At 53.7% G+C, this 24,253-nt stretch overlaps 1 long non-coding RNA gene across 1 annotated transcript; it reads left to right on the top strand.

Annotated features, from left to right (window-relative positions):
* Positions 1–21,749: 21,749 nt before the first annotated feature.
* Positions 21,750–23,162, top strand: LOC113601584 (uncharacterized). The gene is made up of 3 exons (XR_008299811.1): positions 21,750–21,896; positions 22,352–22,641; positions 22,981–23,162. It is a non-coding gene; the product is annotated as an uncharacterized LOC113601584 (long non-coding RNA).
* Positions 23,163–24,253: the final 1,091 nt, after the last annotated feature.

Raw genomic sequence — 24,253 nt, 5'->3', positions numbered from 1 at the left:
CCTTCCTGTTCCTGCTGCCTCTTCCCATCCTGCCTACTCTGTCCTGTTCGGTCCGGTGTCTCTGCATTTCTTGACCTTCTCCCGGTCGTGGTCTATGGAGAGGAAGGGAAATCCTGCCCTTGAGGCCAGGAGGAGGGACCCAGATTCAGGGTGGCCAAGAGGAAGACAGGACCGGGTGTGGGTGGGGGTGTGGGTGGGGTTTGCGGAGACCCAGGATGTCGTCCGGACTTTGGTTCCCATGAAGCTGTAAGACCTTGAACAGACCCCGTCCCGTCTCTGGGTTTCGGGTTTTTTTTTTTTTTTTTTTTTTTTTTCAAATGGGAAATAGCCGATTTGGTCAAATTACACACACAAATGACCTGAAGGCTGGTCGTGAACGGGTGAGTTGGCCAAGTGTGAGCCAGCAGTGGGGGTGGAGGATTGTGGCACAGTGGCCTAAAGGTACAAAGAAAGAAAGAAAGAAAGAGGAAAGAAAGACGAAAAGGAAAAGAAAGCTGCACATGCTAGGCAAAGCATATTTGTCATTAGAGATGGCCTTGGACTTCTTCTTTGACTCGTTTGGACTAAATGTCCTTTATGCCTTGATTTTTTGAGTTTTTCATGAAATGTGGTAGATGCCAGTCGTTAGATGGAATTGTGCCTCTGTGGATCATGTATTTCCTTTCGATAAAAAATCAACGCTCTGGGCCGCAGCGTGAGGAATGACTTCTAGAAACAGCGCCCTGAGAATCCTTGGTCCATATCACTCCTCTGCTTGAAAATCCTGCCTTTATTCCGTAATTTATTGAGACCCTCCTGTGGGCAGGCACTGTGCCTGGCGCTAGGGACACATCAGTGACCAGGCCAAAGCGGGGCCTGCCTAGCAGGGGAGAGGGATAAGACACAAACCAAACTCACCATATAATGTCAGGTAGTGATGGGTGCCCGGAAGAACACAGGCGCGGGGTGAGGCACAGCGCGCGGGGTGGGTTTTTAGGTTCAGGTCCCACGGAGGAGGCAGGAGGGGAGGAGTGAGCTGAGGGGCTCTCCTCGGAAAGAGCGAGAGGACCTGATAACGTCGTGGCCGGTTCTGCCTTTCGGACAAGGCCCGGATTCCTTAACGACGTTCCACGTTGTCGCTCTTTCAATTGGCTCCTCATCCGTGATTCCACCTTCGTTTTCTGACGATGCCCAGCTCCACAGCGAGCATCGGCCACGCCAGACTGTGTGAAGCCTGCCCCCAGACGCTCTGTTCTTTCCTCTTCCTTCCATGTTGGCTCTACTCATGCTTTGGCGGGGGGTGGGGGGGGGGGTGGGCGGTGAGCCCGCCAAAGGGTGGGAAGGGACCGGGACAGGTGAATGGACAATGGAGACCCTGGCCTACAGAAGTTCAGGGCAGCGTGGCCGCACAAAAAGCCCGGGTGGTGAGGGAGGGGACACACAACTGAAAGACTGTAGAAGTGTTAACCTCCTGGGGATCTAGAGTGTCACCCTGCGGATGTGGTGGCCTGGGGCAGTGTGGGGGGGGTGTCTCATCTTCACCACGTGTGCTCATTTCACCAGCTCAGGGTTTTTTACTCACTTGGAGAAAAGCTGCATCCTGTATGCCCCTATGGAGCATGTTGGCACAATAAATGCTCTGAGAAGTCCTGTAGTAAAGAAATGAGTGGAGCTTGCTTTCTTTCTTTCTTTCTTTCTTCCTTCTTCTTCTTTCTTTCTTTCTTTCTTTCTTTCTTTCTTTCTTTCTTTCAAATTTATTTATTTTGAGAGAGAGAAAGCACGTGTCAGGGAGGGGCGGAGAGAAAGAGAAAATCCCAAGCAGGATCCGCACGGTCAGCACAGAGCCCCATGCAAGGCTCGAACCCATGAACTGTGAGATCATGACCTGAGTCGATGTTGGATGCTTAAACAACTGAGTCACCCTGGTGCTCCCCACCCCCCCCCCCCCCGAGCTTTTTCGAACTAGCATTTTCCAAACCTGTTTCACAGTAGAAGTCTTCCCCCAGGGGCCATCTAGTCCATACCCTCAGGAGTATGTAACACAGGGCACCAAGCTCACTTACAGGGCTGCCCAGAGCGAGTGTCGATGGTGGTCATTAACATTTGAGCAGGGGTCTGATTGTTGGAACCCGTATATTTGCATTACTTAAAATTTGACCCATGTTAGAATGGCCACCAAAAAAGCCTCTCACGTATCACGTGGTAAATATTTATGCTTAATTAGGATCTATGACCGTATATGGAAAGAAGGCATGAATGATTTGAGACTGTATTCCCCTTTAAAATTTTTCTTGCCTTCTGCCATGGTCACTGCGAAAGGCAGTGTGCCAGCCTCGGGGCTAGGGATGACCAATTCGTAACCTCTTCCCTATGGAGTTCACAGGTTAACTCCTTCCGCTTTTCGTGTGACGTGTCCCCTCTAGCCCTGGATTCTTCAACTCTAAGGTTCTATAATTTTATCGTTCTAAACCTCTGTTATTCTAAGATTCCACGATTCCATGACTCTCCTCATGAGCCCTGGACATCTGCCTTTATTTTGGATCCTCTGTTGGACTAGTTATCTAAACACAGATCTTCTCAGTTCATTTATTTGTGAGTGTATATCAAGCGTCGATGAAGAGGTCACCTCTAAGAAATTTGTAGATTCAGTTCAAGGTCAATTGAAGCTAACTGTATTAAAGCAAAGATCTTATCTCTCGCCGTGAAATATTAGCCGTGCTTTTTGTAAAAAAGAGAATTAGGCCAAAATAGTTCACATTAAGGGAGGGAAGAAAAGGACTTCATTGCTGCATATATTTACGCATATGCTCATTTGGTGGTTTCTTCCCTTAATTACGAACAGAAGGCAGAAATCTAGGGTCACGCAGAGGGTACGTTGCGGCTGGACGTCGCCGCCGGCAAAGTTCGCAGAGGGCAGCACCTAAGAGCTGGAAACAGGCAAGGCGTGCACTGAGACGGCTGCCCACTCGCCTGGGGTCCCACAGGAGGCCGAGGGCCGAGAACCGTCCCAAGCTGGCTTCTGCCTCCTGGTCCAGCACTCTCCCTGCATTCTGAGGCTGGACAGGCAGGTGGATGAGTCCCAGGGATGGAATTAGGACATCAAAGGCACAGGCTCTCTATCTCTATGGGCCTTGTCTAACGCTGAGAAGAGAGCCCGTCTCTGCTTGGGGGTGACGGTTGACGCGGTAGAAAGACGCTGGGCTAGACCTCCATCGGGTTTCGTGCAAATTCCCCACCTCCTGTGGGCTGGGGCCAGTCACTTGCCTTGTCTGAGCTTGGTTCCTTTAGCTGTGAATTAAGGATGTTAAAGTCAATGATCTCAAAATTAAATTGCTCTGTATCCCCACTTATAGTCATATGGTGGTTATGATGCAAATATTATAATTATACAAATAATACATTGATACATTACATATGACACGATAGATCTAGAAACGTGAATACATTATCGGCAAAGTTGAAGTCCATTTTGGCCCCCGCTCCCAATCCAATCCTGGTCCTTGTTCCACTTTCCAGAAGAAACCCTAATCGGCTTGGTGTGTATCCACGCATTTTTACACCACACGGATGCTGGATGATCTCATCTCCTGTGTGTGTGCGCGTGCGTGGGCGCGGGCCCGCCTACGTGGTTTTTGTTGTTGTTTGTGTCTTTGCTTGCACCAGTCCATGCTTAGCTTTTCACGCAATGTGTCTTTGAGCTCTTCCCGCATCGTTATTTTTTTAATCATTTGCCATATTTTGGCCATTCCCACGTTGGCGGTTGTTGGGGTTGTTTGTTTTCTATTTCCCTAAACGATACTGCAATGACCAAGACTGTGCTTGCTCTCGTCCTGGTCTCCTACGATAAGCGAGCACGTACCCCGCGGGCGGAAGGTGATCACCAAGAAATGGTGCTGGGTTTTTACTCCAGCGCTACCCTGAGCAGGTTGAGTGGACCAGGAGTGATCCATTTCCGCCTGCTGGGTTGCTCTTTCCTCCTCCTCCTGCCTCTGACCAGTACTCCTCCTCCTGGATCTCTCTTCTCTGGAGTTCTGCATCAGTCAGGACTCCTGGGGACGAGTGTCAGGAGCCCGACTCACGCTGGCTTCAGCAGAGGGCATTTAGGCGTCTGTGCCTGGATCCCAGAACTGAGGGATGGGTCGCCAGCACTAGAGGCTTACCAGGACCCTGTTTCTGTCTTTATTTTCCTCTTCCCTTCTCTGCCCAGCTTAAAAGATACCTGGTAGCAGCCCCAACATCCTATTCTTCTCGCTCCTAGACTCAAACGGCAAGGCTAGGTCTCTAGCTCAAACTCAGAAATCCTAGGGCAGGACTCTGATTGGTTGCACTTGAGTCACATGCTCTCCCTTGAACCACTCCTTAATCCAGAGGAAGGAGGTACTGTGATTGGCCAGGCCTAGGTCACATGTTCACCCTGCAGTGCCCGTTGTCAGGCAGATGGGAGAGCTCACGGGGCTGACCAAAGCGTTAGCTCGTGGTTCGTGTCCAGAACGTGGCTCGGGGTCCTGATAACCTTAGAAGGCTTGGCAAAGCAGCAGTCTTTGTTTCTATTGACCGAATCTTCCTATGAACACAAGGAGGGAGTAATACTAACATTTTCCGAGTAGCTATGCTGCCTGCACTGGGCTAGGTATTTTGTTTCAATTTAATTGTCTCAAATAACGCACGAGCCCGCCATGATGCCTGTTTTATAGGTGAGGAAACTGAGGCTTGGAGGGGTTTATTGGCCGGTCTGAGGCTGCTGGTTAGTAAGTGGTGGACCTGGGATTTGCACGAATGCCTGTTAGAGCGTGGGTCCGGAGCTGAGTTCAGGCTTCCTCCGTTCTGGGTTCGAGATGCACCTGCATAGGGTCGCTCTTTTCCCATCGTGAGCAGACCAAAGTAATCTTGGTATCTCCGTTTGCTTGTGTCCAAATGCGGCCGCCTGCCCTTCCCCCCACCCCTCCAGCTAACGCGGCTCCTCGCATCAAGACCCTCCCCTGGCTCATGCCTCTCTCCTTGCTCCTAGAATCCGCCCCGGACTGCTTTGACCAATAGAACGTGGAGGAAGTGACAGTGTGCCAGGTGTGGGTGTAGCCCTGAAGGTCTGCCATGTTCCGGGTGGGGGAGGGGGGGCAGCTGCACCTGCAAAGGAACCCAAGCTAATTGACTGAATGAGGACAGGCCACCCCATCACGCACGCACACACACACACACACACACACAGAGCACATAGAAGAGCATCCAGGGGCCAGACACATCAGTGACGTCTAGACCGCCTCCTGCCACAGCCAGCTGGCCGAGCGGTCCCTGCCGATGCCCCGTGGAACAGAAGAGCCGCCCGCCTGAGCCCTGCCCGAGTTCCTGACCCACAGAATTATGAGAGATAATAAACCGATATTGTTTTGAGTGCCGTGTTTTGGGGTGGTTTGTTGTACAGCAATAGAAAATCAAAACAGGAGTGTTGCTCATGTTGCAGGGTTTTTTTTTTTCTGTTACGTGTTTTTTTTTAACTTTATTGAGGAACAACTGGGCCTCACTGACGCATGTGAGTGTATACATTGAGAGTGTACAATGCGCCGACTGGATGGGCGCCTCCATTGTGAGATAATGAACAAGGTCAAGATACTGAGCATCACCGCCTCACAGTTACCTTTTCTTTTGGGGGGTGAGAACCGGCTTATTTGAGCTGTAGTCACCGTGCTGTGCCTCAGACCCGCCACGTTTCCTCTTTTTCTCCCTGAAAATGCGTTGCCCTTTGACCAACATCTCCCTGGGGCCCCTCCTTTTAAGTTCTTCCCATTCAGTGCCTGTCGAACTGGCCCTTCTGAAGCCTGACTCCCTGGCACTCTTCGCAGGGGAACTTTCTCCTACAAAGTAAAGTGTGACTGTCTCTGAGTTATCCTTTGACGTTCATAATGCATCAAAGGAAAGATCGGACTTTCTATGGAGGCGAGGAAAGATACTGCAAAGGGCCGAAGGGGTTCACTTTACGCTTGCTTCTTTGATGCTATTGAACGTTTAGGTAGCATTTCTGGATATGAAAGCAATACATACTCCCTGTAGACCATTTAGAAAATGCAGGAAAATATAAATGGGCAAATCGGTAGACAGACAGACAGAGATCGCTTCTTAGTGTACGGTTCTGCTATAAGGAATGTTACCATTGCGGTATTGCCCCTCAACGTGCAACACACACGTGCATGCCCCCGCACGCACGTGCACACGCACTTTTTACACAGTTGAAATCATCAAGGCACAGTTTGTGTGTCCTTTATTCTTCGCATTCTGTCGTAAGTGTTTTTCCTGTCTCATTAAAAATTCTTTACAAATATCAATTTTACTTTGTTTTATTAGTTTTTTAAACGTTTATTCATTTTGGAGAGAGAGAGAGAACTTGAGCAGGGGAGGGGCAGAAAGAGGGAGACACAGAATCCGAAGCAGGCTCCAGGCTCCGAGCTGTCAGCACAGAGCCCGACGCGGGGCTCGAACCCACGGACCGCGAGATCATGACCTGAGCCGACACCGGACGCTTAACCAACTAAGCCCTCCAGGTGCCCCTACAAATATCAGTTTTAATAGCTGCCTTGTATTCTCCCCTCCGTGTTACTATGCTTTACCTAACCAATCCCCCAACACACAGAAGGCTTCCAATGTTTTGCTGTTGTGAACTCGGCAATAAACGTCCTCACGGGTAAGTGTTTGTAACGCTGGCCGGAAGGGTCCCTCGCCGTGGAAGCACAAGGTCAGATGCAAAACGGCATCTTCTAAGAGCGATCTGGAGACTGACCTATCTGAGGATTCCTCCTCTGGCAGCTGCCATTCCCATGTTGAAGTGGTGAATTTTCAACTCCCTAATTCTTCCTCACCAGCACGTGGTCCAGGGCTCATTCTTTTTCTGGCTTCTATTGACCCCTTTACCTGCACCTTAGATGGGACCTAATTGTGCAGGCCAGTGGTAAAATAGCACGAGGCCTAACCGAATTCTTCCATTAATTCGTTGTGGGTCAGCAGACGTCATGTCTCGCTCTGGGCCTCTGACTTCGGATCCGTACAGCGGCGAAGTTTGACCAGATGAATTTCTGCCCACCCTTAGGTTTGAGCCCCTTCCTCGTGCCGACCACGGAGCGAAGGGCTTTAATATCTCTTCAACCGCACTATTATTATTAACCCATTTTACAGACGAGGAAACGGAGGCCAAGAGAGTGTCGATTGTACCCACGGCTCCTTAGAGGTTTGTCCACTGACCGGCTCTAAGGAAGGGCCCAACTTTGAGTCCGGGGTGACAGAATACTCCACGGGATTCGGATTCCACTCGCACGTACTCATATTCACCAAGTCCCCCCATGTGTCATCGCGGTGCCAAGTGCTCTTCTCATATGTATTTCATAAACCCCCCAACAGTTCCATGACACGATAGTATCGTTCCCAGACGAGGAAGCTAACGCTCAGAGAGGTGAGGTGACTGAGCCAAGGCCACGCAGCTTGGAAGACATGGAGCATTTGAGTTCTGCTGTTTTGAAACACCAGACTGCCTCCCAAAGGCCCAGGCCCTGCCAGGAGCAATGGACCGGAGATTCGGGACCTTTTTTTCACCACGGTGCAGCGGGTGAAGGGGAGGGTCCATTCATTCCTCTGGTCTCTGGAATGTCCGGACCACTTCTGGATTTCCGTCCCTGCCTGTCTCTGCGTCTCCTTTGTTCCCACCTTCCCATCTGGCAGCCAATGTCCCTGGGTCTCCACCATATCTGAAGCTTCCTTGTGTTATTAAAAACCTACCCCCCTCTCTCCCTCTCCTTCTCTCTCCCCCCCACCCCACCCCCACGATTTCCTCTCCCCTCTCTTGCAAAATACAAAACCAGAAACGAACCGAACACAGAAGTCTGTAAATGCACCGGCTTGGCTCCTTCTGAGGCCCTGGGCTCCTGGACACAATCTTGAATCCTAATTAAGCCGTTTGAGAGAAGCTTGTTGCTGGCAACAGGGACGGGGAGAAATAGTTTCCATCACGCAGTATCTGGAATTGGAATTGGCTAGAAGGCCCTCGCTAGCCGCTTTCCATACCTAACAGGCAGAATCTCAAATGTTATTAATCCAAGTGAACCGTGCGAGACACGGGGAGGGAGCGGCGAGTCGAGTTATTTGATTTTTTAAGAAAGAAACCCGGGCAAAGAACGTTTTGTATCTGTGGCATCCTGGATCCCCCGCGACGGACCCCAGGCCAAGGTGAGAATGCGGAATTCCCGACACGCCCCGCTTGGAGCCCCTGTGCCCTCGCGGACCGGCCCCCTCTCGGTGGCCGAAAAGGGAGAGAGTGGGACGCAGCCACCGGGCAGCAGGGGCTGCGCGCACAGGGCAGCAGGGGCTGCGCGCACAGGCCAGCTCAGCCCTGAGCCCCCGGGGGGACGGTCATCTTGTTGACGGGCCAGCCGCACCGCTCCCTGGAGTCGGCCCGGCACACCCCGCCGTGCTCTCCCAGCCTCCGCTCTGCTAGGGCACAGTGGACAAGGTTGCTCACTGCCCGCTGGCCCCGCCCCCTTCTGTCTTGCTCTCCGAGCCCTGGTTCCGTTTGGACGGCAATGCCTCCAGCCTTTCGGGTGGAGCTGGCCTAACGCAGACACGGCGACCTCTCCCCGCTGCGTCAGTGATGGGTCTCTCTGTGGCCTGTGGCCTCATCCTGGTCAAGGAGTCATAAGGGGGAGATAGGTTTTCTTTCTTTCTTTTTTTAATGCTTATGTATTTTTGAGAGACAGAGGGACAGAGTGTGAGCAGGGGCGGGGCAGAGAGAGGGAGACCCAGAATCCGAAGCAGGCTCTGGACTCCGAGCTGTCAGCACAGCGCCCGACATGGGGCTCGAACCCACGAACCGTGAGATCATGACCTGGGCTGAAGTCAGACGCCCAACCGACAGAGCCACCCAGGCACCCCGATTTTTTTTTTTTTTTTTTTTTTTTTTTTTGGCTAACAGACGAGACTGGCACAAGGAGAAAACTCTTTTGCCCTCATCCCTCCTTTCCTATGTCATAGGGGTAGGATGTGATGTCTGGAGCTGTGGCAGTCATGTTGTGTTTGTGAGGTGGTACATTTAACTTACTTTTACCCAGCGCAAGCGCTATGTCTTGTATTTTTTTTTTAATTTTTTTAACGTTTTATTTATTTTTGAGAGACAGAGCATGAACAGGGGAGGGTCAGAGAGAGGGAGCCACAGAATCTGAAACAGGCTCCAGGCTCTGAGCCATCAGCCCAGAGCCAGACGCAGGGCTTGAACTCACAGACCGCGAGATCGTGACCTGAGCTGAAGTCAGACGCCCAACCGACTGAGCCACCCAGGCGCCCCGGTGTCTTGTATTTTTATACAGCACAAGTGCTACATGTTAACTAATTAAATAATAACTCAATTCATATGCAGTATCTTGAGGATGGCAGAACAGAGGATAGAAAGAATCTGGGTCTTGATGTCATTGTTGAGTCAACAACCCAACTGTGGAACTTGCCCCTCCAGTAAAGACTGGGTGCTAGGTGTTCTGTTTCTTGCAGCCAAAGCCAGGAGCAGGGATTGTCAGATGTCTATCCAATATCCACCCCCACTTTCTTCAGTTTTTGACGTCCGGTATACAGCAGGGCAAACTACTACTCAGAACAAAGACTCCATTTTTTTGCAGCTAGAGTGGCCACAGGTCTAAATTCTGGCCAGTAAGACGTAAGTGAAAGTTGTGGGTGGGACTGGGGGAAGCTTCTTTAAAAGGAGCTGACTGTGCTAGGAGTGTGTCTCCTTTGTCTTACTTCCATTCATTTGCCCTGCTGCCAGGAAGGCAAATGTGAAGTCTGGAGCCCCAACAGCCATTTTGGACCATGAGGCAAGTATAGGAGCCACATACAGAAGTGAGTGGAACAGAAGGAAGGAGGCTGGGTCTCTGTGGACCCGCTCTACCAGTCCTGGACCACCTGCTTCTGGACTTCTTTTCTGGAAGGGAATAAATGCTGCTGTGTTTAACGTTTTGAGTTTTCTATAAATCAGAGATGAGCCTAATCCTACCATTGAGACAAAAGCTAGCCCAAGAGTACTTTGCTTACAACCTTTGTGGACTTCCCACTGCCCACAGGAGAAAGTCCTGGTTTCCAAGGCCTGTGCAATAGATCTCATTCTTCTTTTCTAGCCTCACCTGCAACCATGAAATTCCAACTCACCCTTGGAGACTCAGGTCAAAGATCAACAGAGCCTCTGAGAAGCCTCCCTGATCCCTTCTGGTAGCGGGGGCCCTGGCTCTGGGGTCCCTGGCATCTCGCCCATAGCTCTGCCCTGGAAGGTATTGCATTTCTCTGGGACATTCAAGCTGATGATCCTTGAGCGGGGCCCGTCTCTCTGTTGTCTGTGGAGAAGCCCCGAGAAGGGTCAGCTGGTCAGGCCCACACAGCAATGCGACAGAGACAATCCTTCCAGCGCTGGACTTAGCCCCTGGGCTTCTCCACCTCTCATTTTATCACACTGGAGGGAGGCATCCTGTCTGGCAAACCTCCTTCGGCACTCATTTGAGGAAGGGAGGGGGGCTGGAAGCTGTCAAGTTGGGTTTGTTGGATTCTCAGTAGAATTCTCTTCTTCTTGGGGGCGCCTGGGTGGCTCAGTCGGTTGAGCGTCCGACTTCGGCTCAGGTCACGATCTTACAGCTCGTGGGTTCGAACCCCGCGTTGGGCTCTGTGCTGACAGCTCAGAATCTGCTTCAGATTCTGTGTCTCCCTCTCTCTCTCTCTCTCTCTCTCTGCCCCTTCCCTGCTCATGCTTTCTCTCTCTCTCTCTCTCTCTCAAAAATAAACGTTAAAAAATTAAAAAGAAAAAAAAAAAGAATTCTCTTCCTCTTGGAGAATTCAGCACTGACTACCCCTGAGGGTCATCCTCAGTTGCAATTTCTGGGGCCCCCCGCAGCATCGCTGGTGGGTCCTAGGTGAGCCGATCCCCTGGGGGAGAGGTCAAGCGGAAACCAGGTTGGGGCAGACTCAGGGAGCTGGGCTCGGGTGATCGCCTAGAAGGAAACAAACGGCTCTGGGTCGTTCTCTGCTTTGGGTCGTTCTCTGCCTCTTTCCGTGCAGCCTGGGGCCAGTGGGGCCGACGGGCAGGGTGGGTAGCACCTGGGCTCTGAAGGCGGACTCTTGGCTTCAAGCTTCTACGCCACCACGAGCTGGCCGCGGGACGGTGGTGAGTTACGGACCCTCCTTGTGCTTTATTTTCCCCATTTGGGCAAGCGACAAAGTCATTTTGCCAAAAGTTAGCAAGCACCCAGTACGGGCCAAGCATGGTCCCAGGCACGGGCGGGGGTGTGGAGATGAAGCGGTAAACAACACAGACAAAGCTTCTTCCCTGCGGAGGTTTCGTTTGTGCGAGAGGGGGGTGGAGACAGGGAGTAAACTTGTACAGAGATGCACATCGGGTAAAGAATGCTGCAGCAAAAATAAAGCAGGCTTATTCTTTTTTAAGTTTATTTATTTACTTTGAGAGAGACAGAGAGCACAAAAGGGGGAGGGGCAGAGGGAGAGGGAGAGACAGAATCCCAAGCAGGCTCCACACGCTCAGCCCAGAGCCCGACGTGGGGCTCCAACCTATGAGCCGCGAGATCACGACCCGAGCCGAAACTCAACTGACTAAACCACTCAGGCGCCCCGAGAAATTTTTGTTGTTGTTGAGTGGCGTTGGTTGGCCAAGCACGGAAGGCGTTTGTTGTCTTTGCCCGTCCCCCGCTCCCCCTAACCACCCAGAGGCGAGCAGCCCAGAACGGGGGCCGGGCGTGATTCATCTCTGAAGCTGGCTCTCGGATGGCCTAGGACCCATTTCCAAAGCGTTTTCCGTAGAACCATCACGAGGCAAAGATTACCAAAAGGGTTCTGGAGTCAAAGTTTGGAAGGGGCAAAGTTAAACAAAATAAAACAGGTGCGTGTGTGTGTGTGTGTGTGTATGTGTGTGTGTGTTGCAGGACTTCTCAGAGCCTTTACAAACTAAGATACACCGTGACTCTTCAAGGTGGGCCAGGCAGGGGGCGGCTGCCTACAGCAAGTAGCCGCCCCAACCTCGCCGGACCAGAGAACCACTTTGGGGCACTCACTTTAAGAAATGCCGTTTTAGAGGGCGTTGCCCTCCTGGGCCCTGGTCCAGGACCAAGCTTAACAGTGGCATCCGGGGAATTAGTGAGGAGAGGTGCCCTGAAGTGTGGCGGAGACTCCTGTCCGCGGTCTAGGTGCTCTCCTTCTTTCTAGAGATCCCACTCCGGGAATGGGATCCTGTCCCTATCGGGGGTCGTGCTGTCTTTGGACTGTCACAGGGAGGTCACCCTAGCCTCGGGTCGGTAGGAATCTCCCCAAGGTGTGGCAGCCACCGTAATGTCCCAACTTCATGAGGTGCCTGGTGGGGAAGGGACAAAGGGGGTTCTCAGGACACTCCCCATGTCCCTGTAGGGCTCCGCAGCCTTCGCATCCCTCCCTACAGGAGCGTTGTGACCCGGCTCCCTGGCCCTGGAATCCAGCCCGGATCCTTTCCCGCCCTCGCCGGCTCTGCGGTCAATCTTGACCGCAGACCCAGGGCTCTGCTGAGTGATGGTTGCATCTTGCTCTCCGGGAGCTTCGGCCAGATGTCCTGCTTCCAGAGCCAGAAGAGAGATCGTGCAGGCTTGTGAGGGCTTCTGGGGCTGCTCTGAGCTGAACTTGGGGGCTAGGGAGGGGCCCCTCTGCGGAGGAGCTGACCTCACAGCCCTGGGATGCGTGATGGGGTCCCTGGCCTGGCGGGATGGGGCGGGGCTCCGAGCTGCAGGAAGGGAGGGGCCCCCTGCAGCTCCTCTGGGCTGGAAGGAAGCTCCTGAGGGTCCCGGGCCCGGGTTCATCCAGCCTCGGGGGCAAGCATCTTGAGTGTCACCCAGGGCCCAGCAGGGCCCCAGGCTTCAGCTCTGCGGCTCAGAGGGAGAGGACCCATTTATACGGCCAGGGCTCTGGGGGCGTGGCCCGTCCCTGGAGCTCCGAGAGCCCAGCAGGGTCTGCTGGGGGAGGTTCTGGGCCTCCAGGAGAGGCCGGGCCCCAAGGGCAGGAGTGTGGGCTCGGCACTCAGTGCTGGTTTTCCTCCCAGCGCCGGGGGATTCTGTTTGCAGCCTCCGTTCAGTGAGGTTGGTCGACGGCTGCAATGAATGGACCGGGAACGTGCCTCCTCTAGGCCTAGCTCTTAGAAACATCTTTCGCGGCCCTCCAGCTCGTGTCCTTTTTACTGCGGCCTCGGAAGCCACGTGCCGAGTCCTCTCCTTGAGACCAGCCGCCAGGAAGGGCTCCCCACTCACCAGCCAGACTGTGGTGTGAACGAGAAATAAGCCTTGGGTCCATTGAGTCTCAGAGATGTGGTGCTTAGTCTTTTTTTTTTTTTTTTAAGTTTATTTGTTTATTTTGAGGGAGGGAGAGACAGCATGAACAGGGGGCAGAGAGACAGGGAGAGAGGCTCTCAGCCCAGAAGAAGCCGTGTGGGCTTTGTGCTTCCACAGCCCCAGGAGCAAACCGCGCTGTGATTTCGCTTGTGCTGTGTGTCATCCATTGAGTACGTTACCCTCTCTGAGCCTGTTTCCTCCCTGGTAAGATGGGCACGGAGGTGGCCAGGTGACAGTGTGGCTGCAGAAAGAAAGCATCAAGCGTTTTGCCTGACACTTGCTAGGTGCCCCACAGAGATGAGTAATGGTCTTCCCTCCCCCCGGGCGCTGCCTTACGAAAGCTTCTCGTTCATTCCTTTGTTGCTACAACAACATTTAGGAAGCACCTACTGGGCACCAGCTTCTGCTGCAGACGCAGGGGATGTCGCAGGGAACACTGCAGACAGAACTCCCTGCCTTCACGGAGCTGACATTCTGTTGGAGGCGACGGAAGAACGATGGCCCGTGGGTCTTCACCCGTGGGGTGTGTGCGTGTGTGTGCGCCTGTGTACCCGTGTGAGGAGAGGCATGGTCCCCGGGGGGACCAGGGCGAGGGGTCCCACCTCTTCCAGTCCTGAGATCCCACTAGCCTTCTGAGCCCCTAGGAGAGAGGAGTCAGGGCCCGGAATCGTGTTCAGGAGAGACTGGCTGGCTCCACGGGGTTCCAGGTGACAAAGCGGCCCCGAGGGAGGGAGGGGAACATTCTCAAGTGGCCAGCGTGAAGCCCAGGGACACTCGGGGACTCTGGTGGCTTGCGGGAGGGCAGAAGCTGCCTAAGTCCCCACTGCTTCCAGGCAGCGTTTTCCCAAACGAGGTGTCACGGAAACCGAACGTAAGAATAAGATCTCTGCAGGGGCGCCCCGTCCTTCCAAGGTGGAGGGACAGTGGCTTGGCAACATGTGCTTCCGGTCCTGTCCAAACCCAGATGGTTGGGAAAAATATCTTTCCACCCCGACTCCCTTTCGGGGACCCCGACACCAAGAGGCGCACGTAACCTTCAGAGACACATCAGCCCCGTCAGGCGGAAGGGACTGCGCCCGGCTGTCCCCTCCCCGTGGGCCACAGAAGGGAACCTCTGTCTCCCAGGAGCCCAGTGTATTCTGGCTTCAGGTCCTGACAGTTCCTGCAAATGAAGCCGGAAAATGCCGCCGGAGGGGTTCTAAGAACCTCTCTCGGTGCAGCAATAGCACGAGGGGCAGACCACGGGGTCTTTGTCCTGTTCACCATCGTACAGCCAGCCCCCAGCGCAGCGTGAGGCACAGGTCGGGAGCTCTCAGGATGTTCAGATGAGTGAAAGAATGACCTGGTCTTTTCCGTTGCTTCTCACAACCCACGAAGTGGGTACAACTATCCTGATTCTCCGGTTGAAGAAACCCAAGCTCAGTGAAGGGACTCACTCACATTTACACAGTAAGATTATAGATTTGGACCCGGGCTTGATCCCGAGTCTGTGTTTTTTCTGCAGCCATGTGTCACTGAGGGCTCAGGGAAGCAAGAAGTATCTCCCGCTTCAGGGAGCTGGAGAGTCTCATGGCAACCGATGAGTGGCCACAGGACATTGGCTTCACTTACTCTCCGTTACTGTTAGAATAGCAGCTAACGTCCAGGGCTAAACACTGTCCTTGGTACTTATATAATCTTCACTGCTTTATGGAGCTGGTGCCATGAGCGTCCTTCTCCCTTTATAAGGAAACTGAATCTCAAAAAGGTCCCGTGACCGGTCCGGGGAATGGTGGGTGAGCTGGGGCGGGACCGGACCCTGAGCAGGGGCCCCCTCGCTTCACCCAAGGACGAGGCAGGATGTGCAACAAGGTGACAGTGGAAGGCTAGGTCAGGTTCGCCTGACCAGGGAGAGGGGTCCTGGAGGCGGTGACTGATGCGCAGCGCCTGGAAGGTCCAGCTGTGAGGCTGGAGGAGGGAGGAGACATGGGGTGACCCGGGGGGCAGGCGTGGACTTGGGGTCCTGCGGGGTCACGGGTTGAGAGGGAGTCTCCCAGGTTGGGATGGGAGCCCCAGACTCACTCTCTGGGAGGACAAGAAGGGGCAGTGGGGCCTACCTTCTAGCTGGATTAATTTCTTTTCTGCTACAGAAAGGAAAAGAAAAAGAGAGTAAGTGTGCCAAAGAGTGGTTGGCCTGTTCGTGTCAGGTGGGGTAAAAGTTTCCACGTTCAGAGAGGCAGCTCTCACGTGGTGAGCCAGGAACCACACAGCAGGTTTATACAACGTGAAACTTACACGACGTCCCCAGTGTCCCTGTGTCAACTCCCCCCTGCCAGCCGTCATCTTCCTTGTCCGGGAGGTGTGGTGGATAAAGCGTGTGTTAGCGTGTGTGTGTGTGTTTTTTTTCTCTTTGAAAAAGCAATGGAAATGAATGAAAAAGCCTTTGCATTGAAAAGGATTGGAAAACATGCTCTTTTGTTCATGCAGGAACCTGAATCCGGAAGAGACACTGGAACAGCAGCCGTGGCCTGCTTGTTATTTCGTCGTTAGTTGATGGCTACTGGGCTTGGAATATTTTGGGGGTGCATTGCCTTCTGGGGAAAAATGGGTCTTAGGTGCTGGGCAATTGCATAAAATGATCCTGGTTGTAGAATTAAGGAAGTTGGGGTTTGGCGAGGTCAGGGGACTGGCCGCCTCCTGGTGAGCGATGAGGGCCCAGGCTGCCTGTCTGGGTCTGCCCCCCGCACCGCTCAGGGCAGAGTCGGTTCTGAACAACACGCTGAGTCGGCGGTCAGTTCAGTGCAGGCAGCCGGGGCTGGGAGGGGGCCCTCCAGCCGGGAAGTCGTCGGGATCTCTCCCGTTTTCCTCTTCATCTGGCCTGTCTCCCCACGGACGTAGGTCTCCTCCGCCTTACAACCATCTCTGCAGGCCAAATGTTTCCAGAAAGACTCCCGTACGTGCCACGGAACCCTTCTCGAAGGTTGCTGAAGTCACCAGAGCTCAGAGCTTCCAGGAGGATCTGAGGAGATGCAGAGAGGAGGGGGGTGTTTTCCAGCTTCGGGAAGAGCGAAAGCCGGCGGGGATCTCTCTGGGGGATGCCGAGGCCCCCTGCGAGCCCGGGGCACTGCCGGGGGATGTCCCTGCTGCTCCTCGGTGGGGCGGTGACTTGGGGGCCCCAGCCCGTGCTGGCCGCGGATGGAAGGGGATCGCAGGTCTCCGGGTCGCCCTTGCCCCTCCCTGCAGGCGCCCCTCAGCAGCACTTAGAGAAGCCTGCAGTACATAAGCAGCCACTTCCTACCCCGCTAAGCCTTCTGCCTGTCATCACGGCCCTTCTCGAGACACCTTTGGACATTCGTCTGGGAGGAAGCGCCTCCCTGCCACGGCCCCATTTCCTCGCGCTCAAGTCTGGATCTGATGCTAAATCTCGAGTTGACGTGACACTGTTTATAATACTTCACAGTTACTCCCAGGGTTATCCGGTGATCACCAAACCCACCTCTCGCCTTCACTTCAACTCTCTGAGATATGCACCCGAGGGCGGGGGCGGGGGGGGGGGTCCTGGTGCAACCCAGCAGACGCGAGGCCAGCCGGGGTTTGGGGTGACGAAGGGAGAGCCAACCCCCTACCTAGCTTCTGGCCACCACCACCTACCACGCCCTGCCCTGGCCAGTGGGACCCGGGGGGACAGGGGCGCTCAGAAAGAGCTGAGCTGTGCGGTGACCCAGCGGGGAGGCCCCACCAGGGCGGCAGGGAACTCGGAGGGAAGGGGGAGCAGCGTTCAGAAGACAGAGGGACCCAGGGCAGGGCAGGGGAGCGGAGGCCCTAAGGAGGAAATGGTTCATTCGTTCATACTCGCGCTGTTCAGGCCCGCCTGTGTTCATTCGAAAACCTAATGCCAGACTTTGCATAACACCAGCTCTCCTGCAGCTACCCTTGTGTTAGGAGACTTAACAGCGGGCCTGGCCACGAGTTGACTGCTTCCTCTGTGCCAGACCCTGGGCTAATGGATTTCTAGGCATCCGCTCCTTTGATGCCCAGATCAGCATCAGATAGGGAGCATTTTTCTCAGTTTCCGCAAAAGAAAACAGAAGCACAGAGAGGTGAACAACTTGCCCAAGGCCACACAGCAATGGGAGATCCTAGAATAACCCCCGCGGGGTCTGTCTGAAACCCCTCTGTCCGCGCCCTCAGCGCCGTGCCATAGACACAGGCAGAGAGCAGAGGAAGCACAAGGAAGGTGGGAAGAAGGGATCGGCATTTGCTTCCCCGGATCTCAGAGGAGGAGGCACGGCGTCCGGTTCCGAGGGCTGGGCACTGCCACGGCTCAGGGTCTGCGGCCGTGTCCACTCTCGCCAGAGTTTGGCCACATGCTGCCGAATTGAAACTTTCAGCTGTTCAGCTGTTCTTGGCACCAAAGATCCAACTGGATTTGAGTTCTTGTTGGCCATCTGGGCGTGTCTTGTGAGGTTTTCTCTTGAACAAAGAGATTAACAATCACAGTACGTTACCTGACTTTTCAGGCTGATCCCACGGCCGCTGCTGGAGCCCTTGCCGGGATCCAGAACCATGCTGAGGGGGCCACCCGTGTTTTCTCATTTAACCCCCTGGGCTGCCATATCGTCCCCATTTTAGAGGAATCCAGAGGAGCGAAGAGAATGGTCCCGGGTCACCCTCCTAATAAGTGATATCGTGGTGGCTGCAGTTTTGGGGGGATCTCTGGGGGGGGCACTGAATCAGGCCCTTTCTGCCCGTTCTCTCTAATTCGTACAGCTCCCCTAGGGCCTTGGGGAGAGTGGGATGAGAGTGACTTTACGAAGGAGGGGCCAGAGAGAGTCAGGGTCCAGTCAGAATTGGGACCCAGAATTAAGTTCCAAAAAAACTCCCCGTGGCCAAAACCAGAACAATTTGAGCAATGAAATTAGGAATACACCATTGGATTAAAGCCCAAAGTAGAAAATAAGTATCCGCGAGTCCATATTGATGTAAAGAAATGATTGAAAGGGAAAAACTCCCTCCGCCCCCGGACTGCGGCTGCCTTCTGTTTCCGTATTGCATTCTTTATACACGTGTTGTTTTTTTTTTTTTAACGTTTACTTATTTTTGAGAGATAGAGACAGAGCACAAGTGGAGGAGGGGCAGAGAGAGAGGGAGACACAGCATCCCAAGCAGACTCCAGGCTCTGAGCTGTCAGCACAGACCCCGAGGCGGGGTTTGAACTCACGAACCGGGCAATCATGACCTGAGCCGAAGCGTAACCGACTGAGCCACCTAGGTGCCCTTTCGAGTTTTTTGTTTTGTTTTGTTTTGTTTTAACCAAAAAATAGACTGAAAAAATGCAGCATCGCCAGCCCGAGAGAAAAGCGTCGGTTGGTTAAGTTCTCGGCCAGTGTGCTTTCTGTCACTTTCTATTCCATCTTCGTTTAATGTGTTTTATAACAGTAGTTTTAGTAATGTATGCGCACGGTTGGGGGCAGGCCAAAACCCCTTTAAAAAGTGATGATTCAGCCACATGAATTGGGCTTGAGTCACTTTTCTCAGAAAATAAATGTAAATGTAAAAACGGACAAAAATGCTCATTTCAGTCTTGCGCACAATAGCAAAACATAAGACTTAACTAAGCTATGTTCTATCCACACAGCAGAACATTACCTGGACATTAATGGAAAAGTTAAATGAATAAAAGGGATAAAAAGTATATACGGTTTGATTGCCATTTTATTAGCTTAATTAGTCTTATCTACATTCTAGAGGACGCTTGTTAATATCAGAAGTGTATCTGCCTTCGGGAATACCCACGGCAGAGGTGGGATTTGAAGTAACTCACCAAAATGTCACTTTTTGGAGCCAATCCAAAAGAACTCCCAGTGGCCAACCTGGAACAATTTGAGCAACGAAATTAGGAATACACCATTGGATTAAAGCCCAAAGTAGAAAGTAAGTATCCGCGAGTCCGTACTGATAGAAAGAAATGATTGAACAAATAGGACAAGAGGAGATAAATCTTCCTTACAGAAGAATTCGCCGATGATAGGAAGGCAATAAATCCAGTCCACACTCAGGGAGGGAGGGATTAAGCTCTTCCCTCCAGGAGATGGGGCTTAACCCCTTCTCCCTTGGGTGTAGGCTGCACTTAATTGCCTTTGCTTTCAAAGTATGGAATATGGAAAGGGGGAAGAAAAGCAGATTTGCAGTGGAGAAGCTTGGCAACCGAGACCTTAACCAAGGGACAAAGGTCAGTATCATCAGCGATGGGTTGTGTGAACAGCAGGACCCAGTGTCATGGGAAGGGTTACCCCGCCTCTGTGGTAATTCTCCCCAAAATCAAGCACCCCGATTAACTATGAGGAAATCACCAGACAAACGCAGACTGAGACAGACGCATTCTACAAAACACCTGACCCAATACTCCTTAAAATCGTCAAGGTCATTAGAAGCAAGGAAGCTCTGGGAAACTCTCATGGACTAGAGGAACCTGAGACATGACCACTAAACGTAACTGGTGTCCTGGGTGGGTTCCTGGGAGAGGAAAAGGACATGGGTAGGAAAGCTAGGGACACTTGGATCAAGTCTGGAGTTTCGGTGATAGTCCTGTACCAATATCAATTTCTCCATTTGGACAGACGTACCTTGGCGGGTGAGTCATCAGGGGAAAGCGGGTGAAGGGTAGACTAGAACTCTCCGTACAACCTTGGTGACCTTCCTGTGCCTCTAGCGTGATTCCAAAACCAAAAGGCGAATCTCAAAGGGAAACAGACTTTGTTAGTAAGCGTGGCATTATGTTAGAAGTGATTTTCCGCGGGGGGAATGAATGATGTTCAAAGGTACAGCTTGCCTGAGGTGTGACCCAGCACTGTCCCCCTTCCCCTTGCCTCGATTGTCTTCAAGCATCTGGAGACCCGTGTCCTTCAGCCCCTGGCATGCTGTCCCTAGACCTGACATTGTAAATCAGGCCTCTGTCTGGGCACTCCCAAGGGGGCTGGTTATCTGGCTCTGTGGAGAAGCTTCGCTGTGTCCTGCGGCTAGAGTAGCCCCTAAAAAAACCACAAGGCCGGACTCCAAGTTCTGGTTCAGCATCTGTCCTTTCCCGCTGGGAAATACGTACCCATGGATAAAATCGGAGCCGAAATTTGCATTTATTTTCACACGTGACCTGTTAGCAAGGTTGGAGGAGAAGGCCCCTGACGTGCCAAGGGGACCCAGGGCCACCCTCTCTGCAGGTCAGCCTTCAGAACACATTTTATCTAAATACTGTCTGTGACTGGAGGCTCCCATTTGTAAATGGCCAACACCCAGCTCCAACTGTCTCGACTCACAAAGGAGGGGTATCGGCTCGTGTTTCTGGGAAGTCGCGTGGGAGGCCTCTTCCGGTGTGGATGGATATCACTGGGACTTTCCCCCCATCTCTCAACTGCGTCTTCATTCTTCCTGTGGCACGAAAATGGCGCATGGTGGTTCCAGGCCTGTATTGTCCTTGTTGTTCCAAAGCTAGAGAAAAGAATGGTCTTGTTTTGAAACTCCACCAGAGTCCCAGGGAAGACGGTGGCCCAGCCCTGAGCCCGTCACAGTCGGTCACCGTGGTTGGTCACTTGCGCTCTCCTGCGTCAGCACCCCTGGAGCCACGCCGATTGTCACAGAGCGGGGCAGAGATGAGCCTCCCACGAGTGGGGACCGAGGAGCCCCGACCACTGTTGTATCTCAGGCCGTGACTTCCGCTGGAACCAGAGGCCAGCCTGAGAAAAAGATGAACAGGGAAAGAGCATATCATTGAAATCTGTAGAGGACAGAGCCCCCGGTGAGGACCCAGAGCCAAGGCTTTTGATTCCAGCTGTCCCCTAACTCGCTGAGTGACCCTCTGGCCTTCCAGAGAGGCATTCGGTAAAAACGAGGGCATTAAGCCAAGCGGTCTCTGCAGCCCCCTTGGGCTAAAAAGCCAGTCTGGTGAGTTTGAGGTCTTAAGAAAAAATGGAGAAAACCTGAAGATGTTAGAAGTAGGAAAGGGAAGAAGAGGGGAAGGAGGAGGAAAACAACCGTTCATCAGCAAACCCCAACAGAATCTAAACCTTGCAAGCACTTCCGGGCCTGGGTATTTCACGACTTCCCGTGCCCCTTTGAAAACCAGACTGAAAATGAGAGGCAGAGACCACGGGGTAGGAAATCCCAGGCGCCACCAAAACCGCACTCCGTGGTTCGCTGTTAACAAAATTTAAACACGGAGGCTTCTGTTTCCATCCCCTGCTGGGCTGCCCGGGAGCGGCTGCCTCCCCAGTTTGGGTGTTCGTTCTCTGCCCGCAGCGGGGCCCAAACACACACAGCACCTGTGCCCCGTTTCCAACCCCGCTCGCTCAGGGCACCCGGGAAGCCTCCCAGGGCTGCTGGGGGGCTGGGGTGGGGGGGGCTCCTGCCTTTCTGCGGGTGACCCCAAGAAGAGAACAAAGCAGTCTTTCTCACAGTGACACACAATTCATGCCCCCTTCCAATTTGAAGGCAAAGCCACCAGCTTTCCTCTTGGCCTTTTCATGAATTCAGTCATGCCGGGCCGTCAAAATGTGTTAAGCGCCGACTGTATGCAAGGTAGAAAGGTAAGTCCTGGAACTCTCAACCATAAAAGCCAGAGCGTGGCTGGACACGTGAGCACAGAGCGGGGCCTCCCCAAATGTTACTTCCCTTCCCCTCACTCCACCCCACGTCTGGATACAGAGAGGATCTCCAAACCCTGAAAGCTTTGGGTCATTCATTCCCCGGCACTTATACTCCAAGAAGGAAATGATGGGGCGGGGGAGGGGGCGCCTGGGTGGCTCAGTTGGTTGAGCGTCCAACTCTTGATTTCGGCTCAGGTCACGATCCCGGGGTCATGAGCTCGAGCCCCACGTTGGGCTCTGTGCTGACAGCACGGAGCCTGCTTGGGATTCTCTCCCTCCCTCTCTCTGCCCCTCCCCTCCCCTCCCCTCCCTCCAAATAAATAAAAACTTAAAAAAAAAAAAAGGAAATGATGGGAAGCTCAGGTCCCATGACTCCGTTTCGCAGAGACAAGAATGCCCAAGTGGGGTGTGGGGAAACAGAACCATCCGGGGAATGGGGAGTCTGGTGCTGAGAAGACCGGTGTCCCCCAGGTCGTGGGGCAAACAGCCAGCGAGAGAAGCGAGAACCCACCCGACGCACCACGGAGGGGACGTGATTCTAGCTGCTTCCTCACGGGGCTGCTGTCCAACAGAGGTGAGACGAGCCTCGGGAAGGCCTCAGCCAGGGCCCTGCACCCCGAGCACCCCACAGCGGCTCTCGAGGACGAAACCTCCAATCTGCAGCCCGGGTGCTTCAGGTAGACACGGCTGTGAGCTCCCTGGGGGCCCGCGCAGCCTCCACCCGCCCCCCCCCCCCCCCCCCGCAGCCTGGCCAGTAGGGGTGGGTTGAAACTGTCCACACTGCCCCCTCTCCGGCAGGTCGCAGCCCTGCAGGCAGGGACCAGGGCCAGGACCCGTCCCCGACATCCAGTTTGCATGAGTGAACCCCTCCTTGGGGGCCCAGACTCTGCTTTTCTCTGACGGGAGCCCCGATTGTTCTAGATGGCTGTGCCAACACGCAAAGCCGGGGAACAACGTCTGTCATTCTCTTTTTCTTTCTTTCTCTCTTTCTTTCTTTTTTTTCTTTTTATGTCGAGGGGTCGTTTTTGCCGGAAGTTCGTGACGTGGCGCAGAACAAAGTGTGGCGGGGCCAGAGTGGGGGTTTGGGGAGCGTCATGTCACCCACACCCAGGCCTCCTTCAGGGGCAGAGCCAGCCAGTGAGGGGATGTTGATCAGGCAGTCACGTGGGGCCCCTGATCAGGGCCCCCTTCTGCCAGATGCCAGATTGCTTTCCATACAACACCCAGTGCTCATCCCAACAGGTGCCTTCCTCGAGAATGACCGTGTCCCCACTCACAAGGACACGGACGCTTATAACGCGTCATAACACTCCCTGATGGGTCCAAAGTATGGTCATGCAAGGGCCCTGTGGCAGCTCGGGGACAGTCCGATGCTGCCTCGTGAAGCTGCCAGGAGGGTTTACTGCTGGTCCTGGCCGGGGTGCTCACACCTGCCTGTACCCTTCCCCGCCCTTGCTCGCAGACAGCGAGAGGGAGAGGAGGATGCTGGTCCTTGTCTCCCCACCCAGGGCCCAGGGGACCTGGTGAGCAGGGAGCCCCTGTCCGGAGGTTGGCAGGAGGCATCCCAGAGATCACCGTGCTCTGTGAGCCGCAGCCGGTTCACGGCACGCCCTGCAAGGCCCTGAGAGTGAGATTAAAGAACCACGGAGAACCCCGGGCGCCGCGTGCTCTCGTGGGTTGCCTCACTGGCTTCTGACGCAGACTGTCAGGGAGGTGCCATTCTCGTCCTGACCCTGTGGATGAGGAGCTTGAGGCTTGGACGCGTGAAATGCACGAAGGCCCCTTCAGTGGGGAGGAGCTGAATCCCACAAGGCTGAGGGCTGACGCCGGTTGGTGAGACAGAAAACGACAGCCACTGTGGCTCAAAGGAGCGGGTCATGGGGTGGCCACAAGCAGACAGGGAGGAGCTAGAATCTGGAGCAGTGCCAGATGGGTGGACAAAGGGTAACACCTGCTGTGTTCCGTGGTGATTCTCCAAGTGTGGTCCGGAGGCCCTCGGGGCACGCCTGGGACCCTCCAGCAGGAGTTCTGCTGGGTCAAGAGTATTTCCGCAACAAAGCCGAGATGCGATTTGACTTTCGTGCCGAGGATGCAAAGCAGGGGTGTGTAAGACAGGGAGGAGGGCCTTAGCATGACTCAGGGCAGGGGCACCCACCGTGCCAGCAGTCGCTGTATTCTTTCCAGACACACACCTGAGTCTCCCTTAAGAATATCCTTGATGAAATTGTAAAAATGATTAATGTTCTTAAATTTCGACCCTCGAGTACGTGTCGCCTAAACACTCCAAGT

This window comes from Acinonyx jubatus, chromosome B3, assembly GCF_027475565.1.
Source record: "Acinonyx jubatus isolate Ajub_Pintada_27869175 chromosome B3, VMU_Ajub_asm_v1.0, whole genome shotgun sequence".
NCBI classification, from domain to species: domain Eukaryota; kingdom Metazoa; phylum Chordata; class Mammalia; order Carnivora; family Felidae; genus Acinonyx; species Acinonyx jubatus.
The sequence above is the reverse complement of the archived record's forward strand: the minus strand, read 5'-3'. Positions and strand labels throughout refer to the sequence as shown.